Source organism: Microtus oregoni, unplaced genomic scaffold (genome assembly GCF_018167655.1).
Source record: "Microtus oregoni isolate MIOR12 unplaced genomic scaffold, Mior012 000002F_ref0000024, whole genome shotgun sequence".
Taxonomy (NCBI): domain Eukaryota; kingdom Metazoa; phylum Chordata; class Mammalia; order Rodentia; family Cricetidae; genus Microtus; species Microtus oregoni.
Window position 1 is genome coordinate 67,689,977 of NW_024543061.1, and position 21,828 is coordinate 67,711,804.

Consider the following 21,828-nt stretch of genomic DNA (forward strand, 5'->3'; position numbering starts at 1 on the left):
GCTCCCCCGCTGCTGGGCAGCTGGGGTCAGCAACTCTGCTCCCTCACCCACTGGCAAAGACTGAGCCTCTGCTGTCTGCCCTTCCATTGTGTTCCAGTCTAAGAAGGGATCTGGCTTTTCTCTGGTTCCACGGAGGGTAAAAACGATGGTCCGCATGACTTTGAGAGATGGTTCTTGTGTCGCAGGAGTAAGGAGAGAAGTGAGAGGCTCCTCTCGATACCCCGTGGAACCCCTCAAGGATTTACTTCTTTCCGGAGCCTGAGTTTTCCTCCTCTTCATGAGGACCAATCTAAGTCCGAGACGGGGATTCTAGAGTGAGTGGGTGGGTCTGGGATGGCTGCCTCTCCGTCTCCGCCCCACCCCCACCCCACAAGTTTCTCGGGGCCACTTCTGCACAATTGCCAGGACCAAGAGCTCCGTGTGCTCTGAACTGGAGAAAGAAAAATAAAAAAGCCAGCTCCAAACAAAGAACAGCCGGTCCCCGCCCGCCCCGGGCCTGTGGGCGCGTCCCAGCTGGCCAGTCTGCGAGAGGGGCGCCCGGCAGGCTGCAAGAGAGGCAGGGAGCGCCCGGGGTTGGGAAGACCGCTGTGCCCAGGGCAGCAGCAGTCACCGCTCCAGGATCCCGATCCTTCCCTACATCCAGTCCAGCGGTTGTGGCCCGGTAAGTGCAGGTGGCGGCGGAGACAGCACGCCTCTGGTGGGACTGGCACCAAGTACCAAGGGGATGCCCCAGAGGACGCCCCCAGCTCAGCTGCCCATCCCTAACAGGACCCCAGAGGGACTCGGTGGGCAGGAAAGTGGCCCTTGAGTGAGGGTGGGACAGGAAGCCACTGGACCTGTGGTGGGTGCTTGTGTAGGTGTCGCACTATGCTCAGCAGGGGTAGTTGCGGGAGGTCAGTACTACTCTAAAGATCTGCCTTGCGTTTCTGCCTGGGGATTATTATGATTAACTTCTCGCTGGGCCTCTGATAGAGCCTGGGCCACGCAGCATACCCAGTACATAACTGTCCCTCCGGAAAATGTCCCCCTCTTTGTTCACCCCAAATGCCAGGGGCTGCCTCTTATTTGTTAGCGGAGGCAAGGCTGCAGGACCCCATGAAAAGCAGGGTCTGCTAACTGCTGGCAGCTGCTGAGTCCAGGACACTGGGGGATTGTTCCCAGGCAGTCTAGTCTGTCTTCCCAGGCTGGGCTATCCACCAGGCCTCAGGGCCCTGCTGGGCGTTAGAGCATATGGAGTTCTGAGTTGGCAGGCCTTGTCACCTGTGGGCACGTGCTGAGCCCTGTGTCTGCAGCTGACTGCTTCCTGTGCTCAGGAGTGAAGACGATTGTGGGATGTATGTGTTTCCTGTGGGTTATACAATGCTCACAGGAATGAACTAGCTGGAAAGTAGGGGAGAGGAGGGCTGGTTGGCATCTTAACTTGGTCTAGACCTCAGAGTGCACAGGAAGAAGCAACCAGAGGCCCCGGCAAGAGACTTAATAGAAAATTTAGCTGCCATGACTGTGTCACGGCTCTTTACCCAGGAAGGTTATCAGAGTTCCATGGCTTATTGTACACAGCGGAGCCAGTAACCGTGTTCCTACATGTCTCCTAGATAGCTGGAGGAACAATGGGGGGGGGGTGTGGAGGATGCCTGGGATGGGGCTTTAGGCAAGGGGATGGTGCTGGGCACACAGGTGCCAGCTGGCAGCTTGAGAAAGCCCTGGTGGTCTGCAACTGCTTGGTCTGCGGTGGTAAAGGGAGCCCTTACACTCAGCACCAGAGGGGTGTCTGTCTGGAGCTGGCGTCTGGACTCTCAGTTGGAAATGTGGAAATTACAGATAGGCTTCCCACAGTTTCTGTATCAATGTCTTCAGCAGCACAGAAAAGAAACTGGCTTCAATGGTCTTCAAATACCCTGGGAGCCTTACTTCTGCCGAAAGCCTGCCTCCACGAGAATGTGGGTGATTCGATCTGCCATCTTGTTTAGCTCCCTACAGTTTGCTCCCCCAGAAAGTAGGAAGTGAAGATGTTTGTTCACCAAGCCCACAGGTTTTGGTCATTCCCTGCGGAATTCTGCCTTCTGTGGCACAGGGACTTCGGAACCAAGTCCAGTCCTGGGTCAGTGTAAGGGGATGGGGGAGTTTCAGCTCAGCATTTATACACAGACAGCGAGTACCCAACACCAAGACATGGTCAGGAGGCTTGTGGCCCTTGAACGTCATCTGTCACAGAGACCTTTTCATGTGTTGGCTACTTAGTTAATGTTTGTGAAGGAAAGAACCCTGGGGATGGGGGCCTAGAAACAGAGTTAAGCATTGTCTGGGCTTTTAGAAAAAGTCATTTCGATCTATGGATCTGCTTCCCATTGGCCAACATCAGGGCATGTCCAAGTACCATTCTGATGTTGGCTCCAGGGTGAGCCCATCCCTTGTGGCCTTTCTTGGTGTCCCATTTGAAAGAGCCAGTTCCCAGCTAGACCCCAACATCCCAGTGTGCCCCGTTGACAGCAGTGGCCACATTCTAAACTGACCTTTGCTGTCTGCTGTAGGGTAAGTAAGAAGAAAGCAGAGACCATCTTTGTCCTCTTCTCTTCCCCCTCCTAAAACGTAGTAGGTGCTGTGTTCTGGGTGTTAACTGAGCAGGGAGTGCAGGCATGTTTTCCTTTCTGGACCTGTGAATGTGGGAGGCAAGCCCTAGACATAGCACAAACAGTCAGAGTTTGCAGTATGTTCTAGGTCAGCTTCCAGGTAAGGTTTTCTTTGAAGATGGAGTCCTCCCACACAAGCTAGAAAACCACTGCACCAGAGGCTTACAGGTGTGTGTCCCAACTCCACATTAAAACATACTATTGTAGTTAACCATTCATCACTATTGAGCCTTTAAAGAGGAACTACAGGCAAAACACTTCCTCCTCCACGGAGCGGGAATTCCACAAACCAGGACTGGTCATGGAATCCATCATAGGCTTGGTTTTGTTTCCTAAGATGTTAAGTCATAATCAATACAAAAATAATTCTGCACACAATACAGCATTGAGGGGCATGTGGGATGGGCACGAGATGGAAAGGAAACACTGGACAGCAATGAGGTGGCTAAACTACTCACAGATATTTGAGAGCTACACATTCAGGGTGGCTGTATCTGCCGTAGTCCTCCCTGAGCATGCTCCCTGGGCACACTGTCCCGATCACCCCAACTCTACTAGATGCCCACTTATAATCACTTTCTCTGAGCAGTGGGCAGTGGAGGGAGAGCCATCTCTGAACTCAGAACCAGCCATGGGAAGGAATCTGGCCTGCAGGTACATCAGCATGCTTCCTGGTGCCTCAAATCTCACTTGAGACAAAGCACTCGCTCATACTCTCTCTTCCTAAAATCAAAATGGCATGTGACAATGTGACTGCTACCTCCAACGCCACCCCAGTCCCCAACAGACTAGGCTTACCACCATGACAAGCTTCTCCCAAACTCCTTGGGAGAACACTAGCCATGCCTGCAGTGGAGAAGGAGGAGACATTATTTCATTCTGGGTGATTTGAGAGAGGGGGAGTTGACCAAAGAGAACTGGAATGTTCTGTGAATTCTTTTGGGCTGCCAACTTTGCTGCTTGTACCTGGTCCTGGTCTAGTTGATCCTTATGGGCTTCTAGGTTCAGATAAAACACCATACACAAGGCAGATAAAACTGGGGAGGTGACCTGTATAGTATACATGTATTCCATGTATTCATCAAGTGTCTACCATGAGCCTTGAACTTCTGGATCCCAAGGAATCCATGGAGACACAGCTGCTTCCTTCTAAGTTTTGGTTGATGCTATCTAACCTCACTCCCAGGAAGAGATGAAAAAACAGAAGAGATTTAAACCGTATCACACACACACACACACACACTTACACACACACACACACTTACACACGCACGCACACACTTACACATGCATGCACACACACACAGGCACATCTGCACACCTGGAGCACATAGAGGCAGGCCCATCCTGGCTCTGCTCTTCCTCCTGTGTGACCTGTGTGTCCCCTGACCCCACTGTGCAATTATTTAATTTTCTCACTTGTAGATCTGAGAAGTGATCTCTTCGAGTGAGGTGTGTGGATGGCTGAGGACAGAGGGAAAGCGTGGCGGAGGACTTGGGTTCCTACGTGTCTGGTGACCACAGCGGAGTAGGTGGAAGACAGCTTTGTGATCACAAGGGCATGGATGAGGAAGGCGACTGCTGTAGATTGTGGCTCAGGTGGGAAAGATGGGGGTCTGTGAATTGGGCACAGACCTGCCTTCATCTCCCTTGGGGTATCTTCCCTGGTCCCTGTCGCCTGTTGTGATTTGAATGAGAATGGCCCCAATATGTTAGGACGTGTGGCCTTGTGGCTTTGTTAGAAGATTCATATCCCTGGAGGTGGGCTTTGAGATTTCAAAAGCCCATTCTAGGTCCAGTCTCTCTCTCTCTCTCTCTCTCTCTCTCTCTCTCTCTCTCTCTCTCTCTGTCTCTCTCTCTCCCCCTGCCTAAGGATCAGGATAGAAAGCTCTCAGCTGCTACTCCAGCACCAACCATACCTTCCTGCTTGCTGCATGATGACCATGGACCAACCCTCTAAAACTGTAGCCTGGCCCTTTCTTTTCTGAGTTGCCTTGGCCATGGTGTCTCTTCACAGCAATAGAAGAGTAGCTAAGACACTGCCTACTCCTCAAGCACACCTGTGGGGTACAGCTGCCTTCCAGCAGCCTCCTTCTACCTTTTCCCACAGCCGCTCTTGAAGACTTATGGTCTCCAGGAACTAGGAATATAACAGAGGTGTAAGCAGAGACTCTTCATTCATTCCTAACTGCCCAGACCCGAATAATCACACAGAAACTATATTAATTGCAACATTGCTTGACCTATTAGCTCAGGCTTCTTATTAATTAACTATTACATCTTAAATTAACCCATTTCTTTTTATCTATATATCCCCACGAGGCTGTGGCTTACTGGTAAGGACCTGGTGTCTTTCTTCTTCGGCAGCTACATGACATCTCTTTGACTCCACCTACTCTCCATATTTATCTCTTTCAACCTGGCTATATTCTGTCCTGTCATAGGCCAAAGCAGCTTTATTCATTAACCAATTAAAGCAACACATATACAGAAGGACTTCCCACATCGCAGTGGGTTCTGGAAATGTGAGGCAAATCTCTCTGGCAGGTCCCCGCTGTGTTCTGAAGCAGTGAACAGGCTCCCTTTTGGCATGGCCATGGGATGACCTCTCCAGTGTTCTCAATCCTACCCCAACCTTGGAGCTCTTTCTTCCTTTGTCAACATGAACTTCATGCTTTAAAATATCTTTGTTAATCAACTTTAATACATACAAGATACTTGTTTCTCTAGTTTAAAAAAAACTTGTTTTCATTTTACTATTTGTTCTCTTTTCTATGTTATATTGTTTTCATTTGAAACAATCAATTTAAGCCACTCACTAACAGAGCAGATTCAAGGATGTTTAAAAAGAAGAAAACAAAATGGAGGGGGGGGGGCAGAAATTGTCCAGTATGTTTGAGGCTTGCCAAAATGAAGAAAATTTTGTCAGACTGTGAAACTCATTTGACAGGTAAAAGTCTCCATTACTGAGTGTTCTTGAAATAGTGCAATGAGGCTTCTCTCTCAGAGCTGCCTCTGAGATGAGAATCAGCCTTCCTGAACTTGAAGATCTCTGTCCCTTCCCTGGCTTTGAACTAGCCTCCCTCAGCATCAGCTAGGGATGGGATCAGATGAATGATTTTTTTTTTAGTCCCATCATGTAAAGAGTAGGTGTCCAGTAAACGCTCGTGGCATGGACATTGCAGGAAGAGTGGCAGGCATCATTGCAGATGTGTCTTGGGAAGAGTTCATCCACCCATCAGAACCAGCTGTATAGTCTGGGGGAGGCAGTGCAGCATGGGAACACAGACGTCTGTTCCCTTGTGCAGGAGACACTAATAAAGCACAGAAACTGAATGCCTTTCCTTTCTTCCTTGTTCTCTCTTGGCCCATCGTGTTATTATTCCCTAATACTAAATGACATTGCGTAAAGGAAGATTGATACTAAGTGGCCAGCATAACTTCTGCCACCAATCTTTCCACTATGTAATGTCCACTTAAAAGGCTAACCCTGAAGCATTTAAGTTGTGCGTGGGATCATCCAAATCCCACAGTCCAGAGGTCATAGGTGTGTTTTGTTCTTACCAAAAGAACAGCAATGATGCATGAAACCGATTCAACTATAGTCCACATCCTTCCACAGACACAGTGGGTAGCAGCACTCAGCCTTCTGCTCCTGAGGAGGAAGAAAGGGCTGAGGAGAGCTTTTCTAATCACTGTGATGAACTACCTGACAGCTAAGGCTTAAGGGGAAAGAGTGAAGACAGCAGCAAATTCTCCTGTCCCTGGCAGTGGAGCACAGACAAGAAGCCGAGAGCTCAGGCATGAAGTAGGACTAGGCTGTAACCCTCAAAGGTTCCCCAGTGACCCACGCTTGTTACATTCTTCCCACCCCAAAGGTTCTACGATCCTTCAAACAGTGGCACCATCTGGTCACCAAGTGTTCAGACACATGGGCCTATGGGTCATTCCGTGTGCAAGCCATGGCCCCATCTGTGAAATGGGGATGATAGCAGCGCTTTAAATATCAGACGTGGTGATGAGGAATCTGTGAGATGGATTAGAATCCTGGATGAGGCAAGCAAATTCAAGGCCAGCTTGGGCTACATAGGAAGATTTTGTCCCAAAAGACAAAAAGCAAACAAAAACACAAAACCCATAAACTAAACAGACACTGACTTTGAGGGCTATGGTGATTATACTTGTAAGAAATGATTGTTTCTGCCAAAGATGGGTAGCCTACCAAGGACCAACACTGCCTAAATATCTCTCATCTTGTGGTATGCCTATGTGCCCAGCCAGTAGACATTCCTGAGCTCTGTTACTCCTTATACCTTCAAGATCCGACCAATAAAGTGTGACACGGACCACCTGTGCTAGAATCCTAGTTTGGGTTTTATTGCTGTGAAGAGACACCATGACCATAGCAACTCTTATAAAGGGTAACATTAATTGGGGCTGGCTTACAGTTCAGAGGTTCAGTCCATTATGGTCATGGCGGGAAGCATAGGGGCCTGCAGGCAGACATGGTGCTGGAAAGGCAGCTGAGAGTTCTACCTCTTGATCCACAGGCAGCGGAAGTGAGTGACACACTAGGCCTAGCTTGGGTAACTGAGATCTGAAAGCCCGCCCAGACAGAGACAAACTTCCTCCAACAAGGCCACACCTACTCTAACAAATATACACCTCCTAATAATGCAGCTCCCTAGGGGCCACGCATTCAAACACATGAGTCTAAGGAAGCCATTCCTACTCAGACCACCACAGTTATGGAGAAGACAGAGGGCCTCTTGGCCATGTACACCAACTAGTCTAGTTTGAATCGTAGCATGCCATTTTTACTAGCAAAAATTGCCTCGCTGGGTTACTCTAGCTTTGTTGGTATGTTTCTTTATTCAATACTAAGGATGCTCATATACATCGTCATATAAATGATTCATAAGCTACATTATTGGAGGATGAAAGCAGGACTCTGTCCTTCCCATGGAAGAAGAATAGAATCTCTCCACCAGTGGACAGGTCAATTTTCCCACATGCATGTACTCTATGCATGTGAATTATTTTAGGGGAGTTTAGAAGCTGTATTTGAACTCCAGCATTGAGCAGTTAGTGCCTCCTACAAGGTAGCAAATGGAAAACTAAACAGGGGGCTTCTTTTTCACCAGAAACATTCAGGTAACTCTCTAAACCTTAGAAGAGTGTGTGGTGATGATACAGGGATGGTGGGTTGCACTTGATTGGGGGATTGATATAGACAACAGTCAGGGTGTTCTGAAGTCATTTGCTTTGAGGAAGAGTTAGGGTGCCTGTGATTGCACTGTCTAGTGGCCAGGAGAATGTGTTATTTCCTTGTCCAGAGAAGTCAAATATCTTTTAAAAAAGACAAGCATCTGTGGTGTGGGAAGTCTTTCTATGTGTTGCTTTTACTGGTTAATGAATAAATCTGCTCCGGCCAGTTGCTTATCAGAGCAGGGCAAGGCGGAAGTTCTAAGCTGATTGAGGAGAGAGTAAGCAGTGTCAGGAGAAGCCATGTAGCTGCCGCTGGAGACAGATGCACTGAAACTTTGCTAGTAGACTACGACCTTGTGGTGGTGCACAGAGTAATGGAGATGGGTTAGTTTAGGATATAAGAACAAGCTAAAAATACGCTTAAGCCATTGGCCAAACAGTATCGCAAATAATATAGTTTCTGTGTGTTTATTGTGGGACCAGGCGGGACAGAAGCTTCCACCTACATATCTGTGCGCTTGGCTCACCTGTAAGGGGATTGAAATACTTTTCTTAGGGGTTATCAAATCCCTAGAAAATATGTTTGCAATGACTTGAGATGGAACACCCATGGCTCATTGACCAGGAGCCTTAGCAGCCTCCACACTCACTTCAATGACTCACGGCACCTTCTGGACTTAAGGCCCAGAAGATTCACATCTGAGTCCCAAAGTGAACACTCAAATTGAAATTTACACACAAGACTGTTCTTGCATTTGCACATACAGACACACGGGCCAATAAATCTGTGGTGTGGGGAGACATGACCGAATCAGGAAGCTGTACTCCTGGTATCCCTGACTGAAAAGGCAACCCTGCCCCTGGCAGCATCCCTGAACCTGCCAGGTCTGGTCCTGGCCCTGAAACATTGCTCTTCTCTTTGGAATGGGCAGGTTTGTCTATGTCCCTAAAAGGAGAAGATTGTCAGTGGCCCTTAATGTCAGGTAGGGGAGCCCTCCAACCTTTGTCTCTGCGGAATTCCTCAGAACCCAGACAATCAATAGTGACATTTCACACACACACACACACACACACACACACACACACACACACACACACGCAGCTCCTAAGAAGGAATGATCTTGAGGTTCACCACAAAACCATAGTGCTTGCTGGGCGGTGGTGGCACACGCCTTTAATCCCAGCACTTGGGAGGCAGAGGCAGGCGGATCTCTGTGAGTTCGAGACCAGCCTGGTCTACAAGAGCTAGTTCCAGGACAGGCTCCAAAACCACAGAGAAACCCTGTCTCGAAAAACCAAAAAAAGAAGAAAAAAACAATAGTGCTTTATTCAAGACATAATACAGACACTATTTGGAAAGCAAATGAAAAATTTTACAAACCCCCTGTCCAGGAAGAAAGATGAGTTTCTGTATCATTGGGATACTTGGTCCAATTCCCATCACCCAGAAAGGAGTGTGTGCCCATCTAATTCACAGCCAGCAGTTATAAGCACCCTTAAGCAGGGAATAGCCTACACATAATGAAAGCCTGAGGAGCAGCCCTCCCTCCTCCCCGTAGTGCACAGAATGTAGAAACTGGGGCCTCTTCTTGCTGTGCTGAAACTGGGAGAATTGAGTCTGGTAACTTTCTAAGAGGTGTTGACACCTGCTGCAGGGTTTGGCGAGACAACAGGAACACCTCGCCTCTAATGCTTTCGTGCAAACTGCACTTGAGAAAGAATAGCCCAGAAACAACTGAAATGGTGCCCAACGGCTGTGGTTACACAGACTCAGAGCTGGACGTCCTAAGAGTCAATCCACTCAGCACCCTCGGCTGAGAACAGGGCCCAGAAGCTGTGGCAAGAGTGTGGGTCCATCCAGAAGCTGCATTTGGGAAAGGGAATTGGGCCAGCATCCATCCCTAACCCTCTGTTGCTGGGGTCTGAACTGAGGGCTGAGCACAGGGGGGTCCCTGTTCAGAAGTGTCCTGAAATTTTTACGGTAAGAGAAGCGAGGTGCAATTTAAACCATAGGACATGGGATGTTGTGCTTAGGAAATAGTCAAAGTAAGAAGATCACGACAGGAACAGAGAACTCCAAAGACTGTGGGAGGGGAAGAAGAGGGAGTACTTCAGGGTAAGGGGTTTCCACTGTAGGTGATGAGAAAGTTCTAGAAATGTAAGAAGGTGAGAGCTATACAATGTTATGAATGTGTTTAACGCCACTGGATTGCATGTGTTAAAATTGTCACTGCGGTAAATTTAATATTGTGTGGATTTTATCACCATGAAAATAGGCAAGGTGGGTATGGCTGGGGCCCAGAGAAAGCAGTAGCAGCTGGACCATCTGCAACATGGAAGGCTTTGCAGGTGACCTCACAGGTCCCCTTCAGTTTGTGCTGCTCCTGGGGTAGTTTTAACCTTGGACAACTGTGCAATTATCATATTCATTAGGGAATTAAAAGGCATGATCTCAGAGTCCTAGAGGTGAGGTTGTGCTGTGGTCTCAGCTTTGGGATAAGTGGGAGAGGAGGAAATAGTAACGGGAGAAGCATATCTTGGAGAGGTGCTCAACACCCCTCTTCCGCCAGCAGAGCTCCACTTGACTTACGATTTTATATTTGAAGTTACTGAAAAAGTTATTTAAAGAACATACTCCCAGAACACCAACTTTGTCGTGTACAGGTAAAGAAACTGAGGCACAGAAAGGGATAACATCCCGTTCACTTGTCAGCCAGTACAGAACAGAAGGAACCCCTGACACCGGGGCTTCTGCTTGCCCACCCCATCCTGCTGAGAGTCAGTGGACTTCCAAGCGGCCCCATAGGAGTCCCTTTCTTTAGTAATCCCATGAAGTGAGGACTTCCCTCAGTCCCTTCACTCTCCTGGGGTCCAGGAGCACACACATCCCAAACTTCACCCGAAGAAAGAAGCAAGCAGCTCCTGCAGGTATGGGGCCTTGAACCCCGCCCAGCCTGGACTAGGAAAGGAATAACCTTTCTTCTGAAGACAGTTAGCTCCTTCCAGTGGAGACAATCAGGGAAATTATAATACAGGCATATCTCTAAATGGGGGAAGCATAAGCTCTATTGTCACTATAATTAGGCTGCCTTTGTTAAGAGTGCTCACTCTACGGCAAGGCCCCTGAGCTTTCTGAAGTATGGTTGAGGCTTGGAATGTGAAAATTCAGTCTGCTGTGCAGCAGTTTCTCTGGGTGGGGGTCAGGGGTTTGACTTCTCATCCTAAGTTTCCTCCACTTCCCTGGCTGGATCTACACATGCCAGCCTGGAACAGTTGCTAGGGACTGATGTGGTTACACTAGGCTTGGCTGGCAGCCACTGGTGGGCTCTCCGCTACATCCAGCAGAGCCACAGGATGTCATATATATATATATATATATATATATATATATATATATATATATATGCCTGACGGTCCCTTCAGGTGACTGTCTTTTCAGAACTCATTCAAATGAATGCTCCTTCCACCGGACTCTGAGGGCCACGTGAGTTTGTTTTTTTTTTTTGTTTTTTTTTTTTTTTAAATATTTATTTATTTATTATGTATACAATATTCTGTGTGTGTGTGTCCGCAGGCCAGAAGAGGGCACTAAATCTCATTACAGATGGTTGTGAGCCACCATGTGGTTGCTGGGAATTGAACTCATGACCTTTGGAAGAGCAGGCAATGCTCTTAACCACTGAGCCATCTCTCCAGCCCCCACGTGAGTTTGTTTAACTTAACTTCCTACCTCTGGACCAGAGGAGACAGATCCTTATTGCTTTTAAAATCTAGGTCAAAGCCTTGAGCCTGGTATGCATTCTTGTCCAGCCCCTTCTCCCATAAACCATTGCCAAACCCCCCTCCTCAGCACCTTGCAAGTACATCTTGGTCTTGAACTTCACACACTCCACTGAAGTGCTATTACTCTGCCTGTTGCCCCAGCTCTGAGTGTTGGAGGTCAGAGCCGGCCTCATTAATTCTTTTCAGTCTCTACCTACTGCATGTGCACACATATGGGGACCTTAGACATGTGGCGAATTAATAGACTAATTATCTAATCTCGGGGGAAATGGATATATAAATAACTTCCCCATGCTAAGCGAGGAGAGGCCTGAGGCAGGGCCTGAAAGGAATGGAATGACGGATTCCCAAGATGCAAAGCGAGGCGCTGGGATGGGACTGAGGATGAGAGATGAACAAGGAACAGGCAGGTGGAGGGTCCCTTTAAGAGGATGTCTAAGGGATAGAGGAGTAGCAGTAGAAATGAATGGCTATCATAAACGATTGTGGCCCTGGGTGAGCCTGGGTTTCAGCATGCTCTGATAGCTGTTCCTTAATTTCCTTGAACAGAAAGGTATTTAGCCATGATTCTGGAAGGCAGAAAGCTCAAGAGTGAGGCGATGGCTTCTGGAGGCGGCCTTTATGCTATGTCCTCTCAAGCCACAGGCAGAGGGTAAGAGGAGATGATCCAGAGGAAGCCCCGTTTTGTTTTCTAACAAAGCCACAGGAGAAAATTAGCCTGCCCTGTGAGAACACCATTAACAGGCTCTTGTCTGGTCCTTGTCTGCTGTACTGAGGATTAAGCTTCTAATGCACGAGCATTGGGGCCACCTTCAAACCATGGCAACCAAGGCTCATTGGAGATGGACAAGAAGATGCGAGAGAAAACGGGATCATGAAACCGGTGAGGTCGGTTCTTAGCCACTGCCAGGAAGTGACACCATGGCCAAGGCGACCCTTATAAAAAGAAGCATTTAATTGGGGGCTTGCTTATAGCTTCAGTGGCTTCATCCATTATCATCACAGCAGGGAGCGTGGCCGCACATAGACAGGCACTGGAGCAGTGTCTGAGACCTGCATATCTTGAGGTAAAGAGAGCAGGCAGCCAGCAGATACTGGGTCTGCTGGCACTGGCTTTTGAAACCTCACAGCCTGCCCCCAGGGGCATATTTCCTCCAACAAAGTCATGCCTCCTTCAACAAGGCCACACCTCCTAATCCTTCTAACTTTTCTCAAATACTGCCACTCTGCCGACTAAGCATCCTAATGTATGTTCCTATGGGGTCATTCTTATTTAAGCCAACACAGGCCATATCAGTGGTCACCATGGAGAGTGTTTCAGAGAAGGTGTGGTCAGGGTTGTGGCTCAGTGGCTTAAAGAGCAAGTCCAGAACTCTTGAAGCTCTGGGCTCCATCCCCAGCACCTAAGAAAGTGAGCGGGTGGGAAATGAGGTGTGTCCGTGTCTCACTTTCTTAGAGGAGACTGAAAATCCACTGCCATGGATACTAGAAGTGACTTTGGGAATCACAGAGTGGTGACCATCAGACAACAGTGAGTTCAGTGTGTCTGGATGAGAGAATGACCTCCGACATCAGGGGTGAAGGAGGCTTAATCTTCACTGTCTGTATGGCTGGGTTTATAATCACCTAGGAGACACTTATCGGGGTGCGTCTTTGAGAGCGTTTCCAGAGAGGCTTAACTGATGAGGGGAGATGCACCCTGAATGTGGACAGCACCACCCAATGGACTGAAGCCCTGGGATGAATAAAGATGAAAGGAGGAAGAAGCCAATTGAACACGAGACTCTCTCTGTCTCTCTCTCTGTCTCTCTCTCTCTGTCTCTCTGTCTCTCTCTGTCTCTCTCTGTCTCTCTGTCTCTCTCTCTGTCTCTGTCTCTCTCTCTCTGTCTCTCTGTCTCTCTCTCTCTCTGTCTCTCTCTCTCTGTCTCTCTCTCTCTGTCTCTCTCTCTCTCTGTCTCTCTCTCTGTCTCTCTGTCTCTCTCTGTCTCTCTCTCTGTCTCTCTCTCTGTCTCTCTCTCTCTGTCTCTGTCTCTGTCTCTCTCTCTGTCTCTCTCTCTGTCTCTCTCTCTGTCTCTCTCTCTGTCTCTCTCTCTCTCTGTCTGTCTCTCTCTCTGTCTCTCTCTCTCTCTGTCTCTCTCTCTGTCTCTCTCTCTCTGTCTCTCTCTCTCTGTCTCTCTCTCTCTGTCTCTCTCTCTCTGTCTCTCTGTCTCTCTCTCTCTGTCTCTCTCTCTGTCTCTCTCTCTGTCTCTCTCTCTGTCTCTCTCTCTCTCTCTCTCTCTCTCTCTGCCGTATGATTATGGTTATAGTGTGACCAACCACTTCACACTGCTGCCACCACGTCTTTCTCACCATGATGGAGTCTATCCTTTGAAATTCAAACCAAAATTTCCCTTCCTTTGTAAGTTCCTTTTGTCCGATATTTTGTCGTAGCCACAAGAAGAGTGATACGTCATCAAATACTAGAGGGAAGCTGGCCTGGGAGCACACAGGAGACTTGAGATGCAGGGAGCACTGTGAGTAGATCCAGCTTGGAGCCTTATACCTGAACTCACCCCATTGCCCTCACTGTTTTTAATGGCGGTCGAGTTCCTTGCATCTAGAAGCAGAGCTACAGTAGAATTTCATTTCTTCTTTGTGAGAGAGATATTAACCAGAGAAGACTGACTCCCAGAGATGTAATCCAGTGAGAAAAAAAAGGGCTGAGCTTCTGAACCAGAACCCAGCAGGCAATAGCTTGAAAACAAAGAATTGTCTCCCATGTATCTAGGATGGAAAGGCAATTCCACTGCACCTGTCCAACTTTAAAGATTAAGATCACAACATACATCCACTGTCTACATCTCCATATGTTTGATCTAGGGTGCTGTGGTTGGGCAACCATACACCCTTCATCATGGGAGAAGGGGGAGCAACTTCTAGACCATGGGAAGCCTAGGCCATCTTGTGACTTAAACATGAGTAAGTTTGATGCCACCACCCACCTTTGGAAGAAAGACAACCACTTACCAGCCCCAGCTGGAAGGAATCTGTGGTCTTCTCTTTTCACTTTGGTGCTGCTGTTTGTTTGTTTTGTCAAATACACCAACCCCAGCTGTTTCCAATCTTTCTTGAGATTGCGCAGCCCACGTCTTAGACTCCATTCACCATGATATATTACATTGTCCAGCCTCTGCTTGGCAACTTCCATGAAAAAGTCGGAACGGGGGCACCTATGTTCAGCAGGGAATGATGGGTAGTGTAGAGCAATGCTGGCTAATTGGAAGTGAGACACTGAAGGAAGGTGGGCAGCTTGCTAATCTCACAGCTGTGTGGGCCGCACACTGCACAATTCCATGAGAAGCCATGCACATGAGCCATGATGGGGCTCTCTCTTTCCAGGGTTGAATGATGGGACTGTGGGATCTGTCTCACTCCCTTGATGAATCCGACACCCCAAGCTCTTGGGTCTTCCTGTAGCCATTAAGCTTATCCTAATTGGGTCATCTGAAACCTCATTCTAGTCTGAGGGGCTTGAAAGAAGGGTTTCTGAGTTCTCAGATTCAAGACCCGAGTTCTCTCTCTACAAACCTGAGAGGCCTGCCTCGACGTCACCCAGACTTGATACTGGATCTACCCTACATATAAAACAGAAGCTGTGGTCCAACCTCACTCACTGACACCCTCAGCCTGGGAAGCTGCTGTCCTATACCTGAAACAGGAGGCCCCTGGCCAGGCAGTCTGTGTGGCTTCTCAGGCCCTTCGTTCCCTAGGCTATATAAAGAAACCATACATCCCGGAGCTGAAGGTAGGATGACCTACTTCACTTGGGTTTGGCATTTATGAACATCCTGAACTGTTTATGTTCCATGAGCACAGTATATCTCTAACATTGGGATACAGAAGGGGAAGGAAGAATGGGCAGGGGGTGGAAGACAGATGGGGAGCCCTTGGTGTAATCCATATTGAGTGCCCCTGGTGATAAAACCTTCGAGATCCTAGGTTTCCCCAGGTTCAGCTGTGGATACAGCTTAAGGACTATAACAAAGGCCAGATAGAGAGGGTTCAGAAACTGAGGCAGGGGGATGACTGTACGTCCATTTTCAAGGTTTATCAGCTGCCTGGCTCCAGCCATGGTTCCTCAGCGGCCTGGATCAGGAAGTGTTGTTCTTTCTTACGATGTTTCCCATTTGTGGGATGGGAAATGCCCTGTTCAAAGGGAGTCTTGTCAGGATCAGTTTAAAAGGGCTGTCTGCTTTGATGTGTGGCGGGCATAAGTCTGAATTTCTCATCTGAGGATAAAACAGTGAGGAGAAAGAGAAAGTTGTGGAAAGGGCAGAGAATACCCAAGAAGAAGGCAAGAGTCCCCACAGCTGACCTGGGTAAGGCTGTCCCAGGAAGTCCTGGCTGCACAAAGCCATCTGTGCAGGAACTCTCACTGTGCACAACACAGGCATGTAGTGATTAGGCGAGCAGGCCTGCTTTTTGTCCCGCCGGGCTCCTGCACAGCTAGCTTAGCCCCGGAAATAAAAACACAGAAACTGTATTCTTTTAAACACTGCCTGGTCCGTTAGTTCTATCCTCTTCTTGGCTAACTCTGATATCTTGCTTAACACATTTCTAGTAATCTGTGTAGCACCACAAGGTGGTGTCTTACCAGGAAAGATTCAGCATGTCTGACCTGGCGGCTGGCTTCATCACATCTGACCCAGAGAGGAGAGGCATGTCAATTGCCTCACTTCCTCCCAGCATTCTGTTCAGTTTACTCCGCCTACCTAATTTTCTGTCCTATCAAAGGGCCAAGTCAGTTTCTTTATTAACCAATGAAATCAACTCAAAACAGAAGACCCTCCCACATCACAGGCATGGGTCACAGAAGCCAGGTACAAGATGTTCTTCTCTCCCCTCCATGATCTTCAGCTCTACTTCCCTGGGGGCCTGGGGGAGAAGACAGAGAACTATCCGAGTAACTCTCAAGAAGTTTGAGACCTGTCAGGAAATTCCACAGTGAATCTGCCCAATGGTTCCATCTTTCCTTCAACACCAATTGATGCCCACACATCCTACACCCTACTCAGTGCTCAGCATCCAGAACTGAGTTCCAGTTTCAACTATGACTAGTGTTGAGGGTTGCAACTTGGGGTTCACTAAAGGGACTTAATGACCATGGATTTTAGAGCAATACGCAGTTGGAGAAACCCACTGAGGTGGAAAGGATGGAATGGGAAGATACAGAGGTTTAGAGAGTAAAAAAGATTGCAGACAGGTGGCCTGACATAGTGGTGATGAGCCTGCAGTTAGCATCACCTATCCACAGAACATTCTTAATAATTACATTAGCAGACAATAGGTATCAGCTGGCATTGTTCCAGACACAATAAGTATAAACAGGGATGTTGTGTGGGCACTCGGGAAATGTCACCTGATAAGACTGCCTGGCCACCCTTAGCTTACTGTGTGGCCTCTGTATAACCACTGTGGCCCTTTCTGCCTCTGTGGCAGGAGGTGGTTCTGAGGCCCATCTCGCAGGATACCTGTGAGCCTTAAAGAGATATACTTATGAAGTACTCAGAGTAGCGACCACTGTGGTGTGTGTGTGACAGCCTTGACTGTTGCTGGGAACCTTCATCTAGGATGCAGAAATGCTCTCAGATGACTGTGTGGACAAAGGACTTGAGAAGGACACCTCACCTGACTGAGTCAGGGAGGTCATCCTTGTAGTTCAATGCACAGGAAAACTGCAGCTTGGCATCACAGAGAAAGTTAGACCCAAGATTGCAGCCAGAACCCAGGTCTCCTTAAGCCTGCCTTCCTGAAGTCACAGGGGCTGGGGAAGGTGGCACAAGCAGCAAGACAGATACTGCCATCTGAACTGGACGAGCTCATGCCCACTGTGATGGCCGAGGCCATGTGGGTACTTCTGCTGGAGTCCTGACTGCAGGTCGCCCAGGCTACAACCAGCTTTGCAGCGCCTGTGCCTGGAAACCTCTGAAACCATGAGCTAAATTAAGCTCTTCCTCCTTTCAGTTGGCTTCTCTGGCATTTTGTCACAGCAAACGAAGTTGACACACCACCCACTTTCCACTGTCCTTCACTGAGGAAGGTTACTGAGCTCTGGAATAAATGGTCCTTTGAACATTTTAGGACGTAAAATTCTTGCAAATTCTCCAGTCCAAAGAAGGCAGAATTGGCCCAGCATCACCTCCGATGTGCAAGGCAGGAAGCTGAGGCCTGGAGGTCATTTGACTTGCCAAGGATCACAGTGCTGGGTGACAACTGGTGTTCACACCCAATGATCAGTGCGGCTGCTGTGTTTGTTTACACACCAGTCTTGCCATGTGTATGGGAAGTTCCCGATTTGAAGATCAGACTGCAATTTTTAAAAGGGGGAAAAAGTCAGAACCACTTAGCAAACGATAACAGCAAACAGAACCTGAGAAAACTTGTGTGTGTGTGTGTGTGTGTGTGTGTGTGTGTGTGTGTGTGTGTGTGTGTTGCATGTGGAACCTGATGGGAGCACATAGCTAAAGACAGGGCAGAGGGTGGACTACTGTATATAATGCATGCTGATGCTGCAAATGAGCCCAAAAATAGAAAGAAGAAAAGGCCAATCCTGCACTTATGAAAACTTTGCTCTGTACAGAAAGGCTAGGAATTCTTCCTGCCAGGACCTTAACTCAAGGCCTGCCTACAGCACCAACCCTGGGACTCTAGTTAGCCATCAGCCCTGAGTTTAATCCAAACAGTGGCCCACATTCATCCACGTGTGTGCAGTAGCTGACCCCGACATACTGACAAAGTAGAGCCTCCCCAGAGACTCTGCACATACCTTACAGCGGGGCTCACAACCACAGGATTCCAAACCTCCAGCTCAGGCAGCCAGGGACAAGGATGTGGTTCCCTCCAGCCGATTCTGTTAACACAGCTGGTTCCTTTGTAATACACGGCATGGTGCCTCCTACAGAACCAACTACAGTGTGTACCCAGGACAGACATGATGTTCTTAGCTCTCACTGGAGACCACCAATCTGAAGGAATCTGCAAGAAACCAAAATTAGAGCTACAGGGGGCAGGTCAAGACACACTGCTGTGCCAGGGCTCACCCTCAATATTCCCACCAGGGGACTGAACGGCAAATTAGGAGCACACAGGGGCTTTGCCTCCCTCTCTAACCCTCAGTCAGAACTGTCCATCAGGAGTGGACACCTTCTGTAGACTACAAAGCAGCAGCATGACCTCTGGCTCCTCCTGCCACCCAGGCTTGGCTTCAGTTCTCAAAGAAGCTCAGTAACTAAAGGGCTTGCCATGAAAGCCTGGTGACCTGAGTTCATAACCCACGATGTAAGAGGGTAGCACATGGGCCCGTAATCTTGCCATGGTCACACTGACAAGTGGGAGGCAGAGGCAGGAGGATTGCTGGACGTTCAAGGGCCAGCAGCTGTGAATCAGTGCCCTTGTCTCAAAAAATGTAGAAAGTGAATATCTATACCTAAAGCTGTCCTCTGACCTACACACAAATACACACGCACACACACACAGAGGGAGGGGGAGAGAGGGGGGAGGGAGAGAGAAAAAGAGAGAGAGAGAGAGAGAGAGAGAGAGAGAGAGAGAGAGAGAGAGAGAGATGCTTCCAGCTGCCCCTCCAGCTCCCAGCTCTGGAATCACTGAGAGCCCTGTACTCCTAGCTTCTCGGCCTTGTCAGAACCATACCTGGCTCGCCAGGACAGCAAGTCCATCTGGGCTCCTTCTAAGGCCTCTCCTCTTCTGAACTCTCTGAGACTGTATCCTAGGCATAGAAGGTGGAGCTTGCAGCAGAGAGACTGGAGTCCCCAAGCCTCAAAGCTGGTGACATTATACATCCAGTCCTCAGGAAAAGTCCAGAACATGACATCACCACCCAGGCATCTGCTCTTGCTTTTCTGAGAAGGCCTGTAGCGTGCCTGTGACCTCAGCAACCCCTGAATCCAGCCTTGTTCCTCCATCAACACTCTGACCCAGGAATGGTGCCTGAAGCCACTGCTCCCAGGGACCAGTGAAAAGGTTTCAGTGTTTCGGTGGAAACTGTCTTAGATATGTGTTGCATGGGAGGATGTGCCCACACTGCCTCATCCCCACCACACCTGGGTGATGCCTGACTGTCCCTGGCTCCCAGGACTGAGGCAAGGGGAGATCCTGAGATCAGCAGCATCTTGAAGCAGAATGATGTCATACCTTCCTGGTCCAGGCCTCAAAAGCCCTGTCTTTTTCCTTTTTTTAAAGTGATTTTTATTGAGCTCTACATTTTTCTCTGCTCCCCTCCCTGCCTCTCCCCCCACCCCTTCAACCCTCTCCCATGGTCCCCATGCTCCCAATTTACTCACAAGATCTTGTCTTTTCCTACTTCTCATGTATATTAGATCCATGTATGCCTCTCTAATGGTCCTCTTTGTTGTATAGGTCCTCTGGGATTATGATTTGTAGGCTGGTTTTCTTTACTTTATGTTTATTTTTTTTTACTTTTTTTTTACTTTATGTTTAAAAACCACTTATGAGTGAGTACATATGATAATTGTCTTTCTGGTTCTGGGTTACCTCACTCAATATGATGTTTTCTAGCTCCATTCATTTGCCTGCAAATTTCAAGATGTTATTTTTTTCTGCTGTGTAGTACTCCATTGTGTAAATGTACCACATTTTTCTTATCCATTCTTCAGTTTAGAGGCATTTAGGTTGTTTCCAGATTCTGGCTATGACAAACGATGATGCTATAAGCATAGTTGAGCACATTCCTTGTGGCACGATTGAGCATCATTTAGATATATACCCAAAAGTAGCATTTCTGGGTCTTGAAGTAGGTTGTTTCCTAATTTTCCGAGAAATCACCATACTGATATCCAAAGGGACTGTACCAGCTTGCATTCCCACCAGCAATGCAGGAGTGTTCCCTTTATCTCACAACCTCTCCAGCATAAGTCTTCATCAGTGTTTTTGATCAGGTGTAAGATGGAATCTCAGAGTTGTTTTGATTTGCATTTCTCTAATGACTAAGGATGTTGAACATTGCATTAAGTGTCTTTCAGCCATTTTAGATTCCTCTGTTGAGAGTTCTCTGTTTATGTCTGTGCTCCCATTTTTTTTATTGGATTGTGTGTATGTGTGGTTTTTTTTTGGGGGGGGGGTCGTTTTTGTTTTTGTTTTTTTGATGACCAATTTCTTGAGTTTTTTGTGTGTTTTGGAGATCAGACCTCTGTCTGATGTGGGTTGGTGAAGATCTTTTCCCATTCTGTAGGCTGTTGTTTTGTCTTGTTGACTGTGTCCTTTGCTTTACTGAAGCTTTTCAGTTTCAGGAGGTCCCATTTATTAATTGTTTCTCTCAGTGTCTGTGCTGCTGGGGTTATTTTTAGGAAGCTGTCCCCTTTGCCAATGTGTTCAAGTGTGCTTCCAACTTTCTCTCTGTGAGGCTCAGTGTGGCTGGCTTTATGTTGAGGTCTTCAATTTTTTCTTTAAAGATTTAAAGTTCTTGTCATACAAGTCTTCCACTTGTTTGGTTAGAGTTACTCCAAGATATTTTATGCTATTTGTTGCTGTTGTAAAGGGTGACATTTCTGTGATTTCTTTCTCAGCCCATTCATCATCTGTGTACAGGATGGCTACTGATTTTTTTTTTTTAGTTAATCTTGTATCCTGCTACATTACTGAAAGTGTTTATGGGTTGTAGAAGTTCCTTGGTAGAATTTTTGGGGCTGCTTATGTAATTATCATATCATCAGCAAATCATGGGAGTTTGACTTCTTCTTTTCTGATTTGTATCCCCTTGATCTCTTTTTGTTGTCTTATTGCTTTAGCTAGGACCTCAAGAACTGTATTTAATAGATATGGAGAGAGTGGACAACCTTGTCTTGTTTCTGATTTCTGTGGGCTTGCTTTAAGTTTCTCTCCATTTAGTTTGATGTTGGCTGTTGGCTTGCTGTATATTTATTATGTCTAGGTATGTTCCTTGTATCCCTGCTGTCTCCAAGACCTTTATCATGAAGGGATGTTGTATTTCATTGAAAGCTTTTTTGGCATCTAATGAGATGTTCAAGTGATTTTTATTTTTCAGTTTGTTTATATGGTGGATTACGTTGACAGATTTTCATATGTTGAACCATCCCTGCATGTCTGGGATGAAGCAAGCTTGATCATGGTGGGTGATAAAAGCCCTGTCTTCTAAGAAACATCACTGTCCTAGGAAATCAGGGTCATCGGTTGC

At 47.6% G+C, this 21,828-nt stretch overlaps 1 protein-coding gene across 3 annotated transcripts in view; it reads left to right on the plus strand.

The window, feature by feature from the left end:
- Positions 1 to 480: 480 nt before the first annotated feature.
- Tspan11 (tetraspanin 11) overlaps positions 481 to 21,828 on the plus strand; it is a 66,993-nt gene continuing 45,645 nt past the window's right edge. For all 3 annotated transcript variants that reach the window (XM_041679220.1, XM_041679243.1, XM_041679226.1), the window contains exon 1: positions 481 to 661. The gene's annotated coding sequence lies outside the window, so the exon portion shown is untranslated. The remainder of the gene's footprint in view (positions 662 to 21,828) is intronic.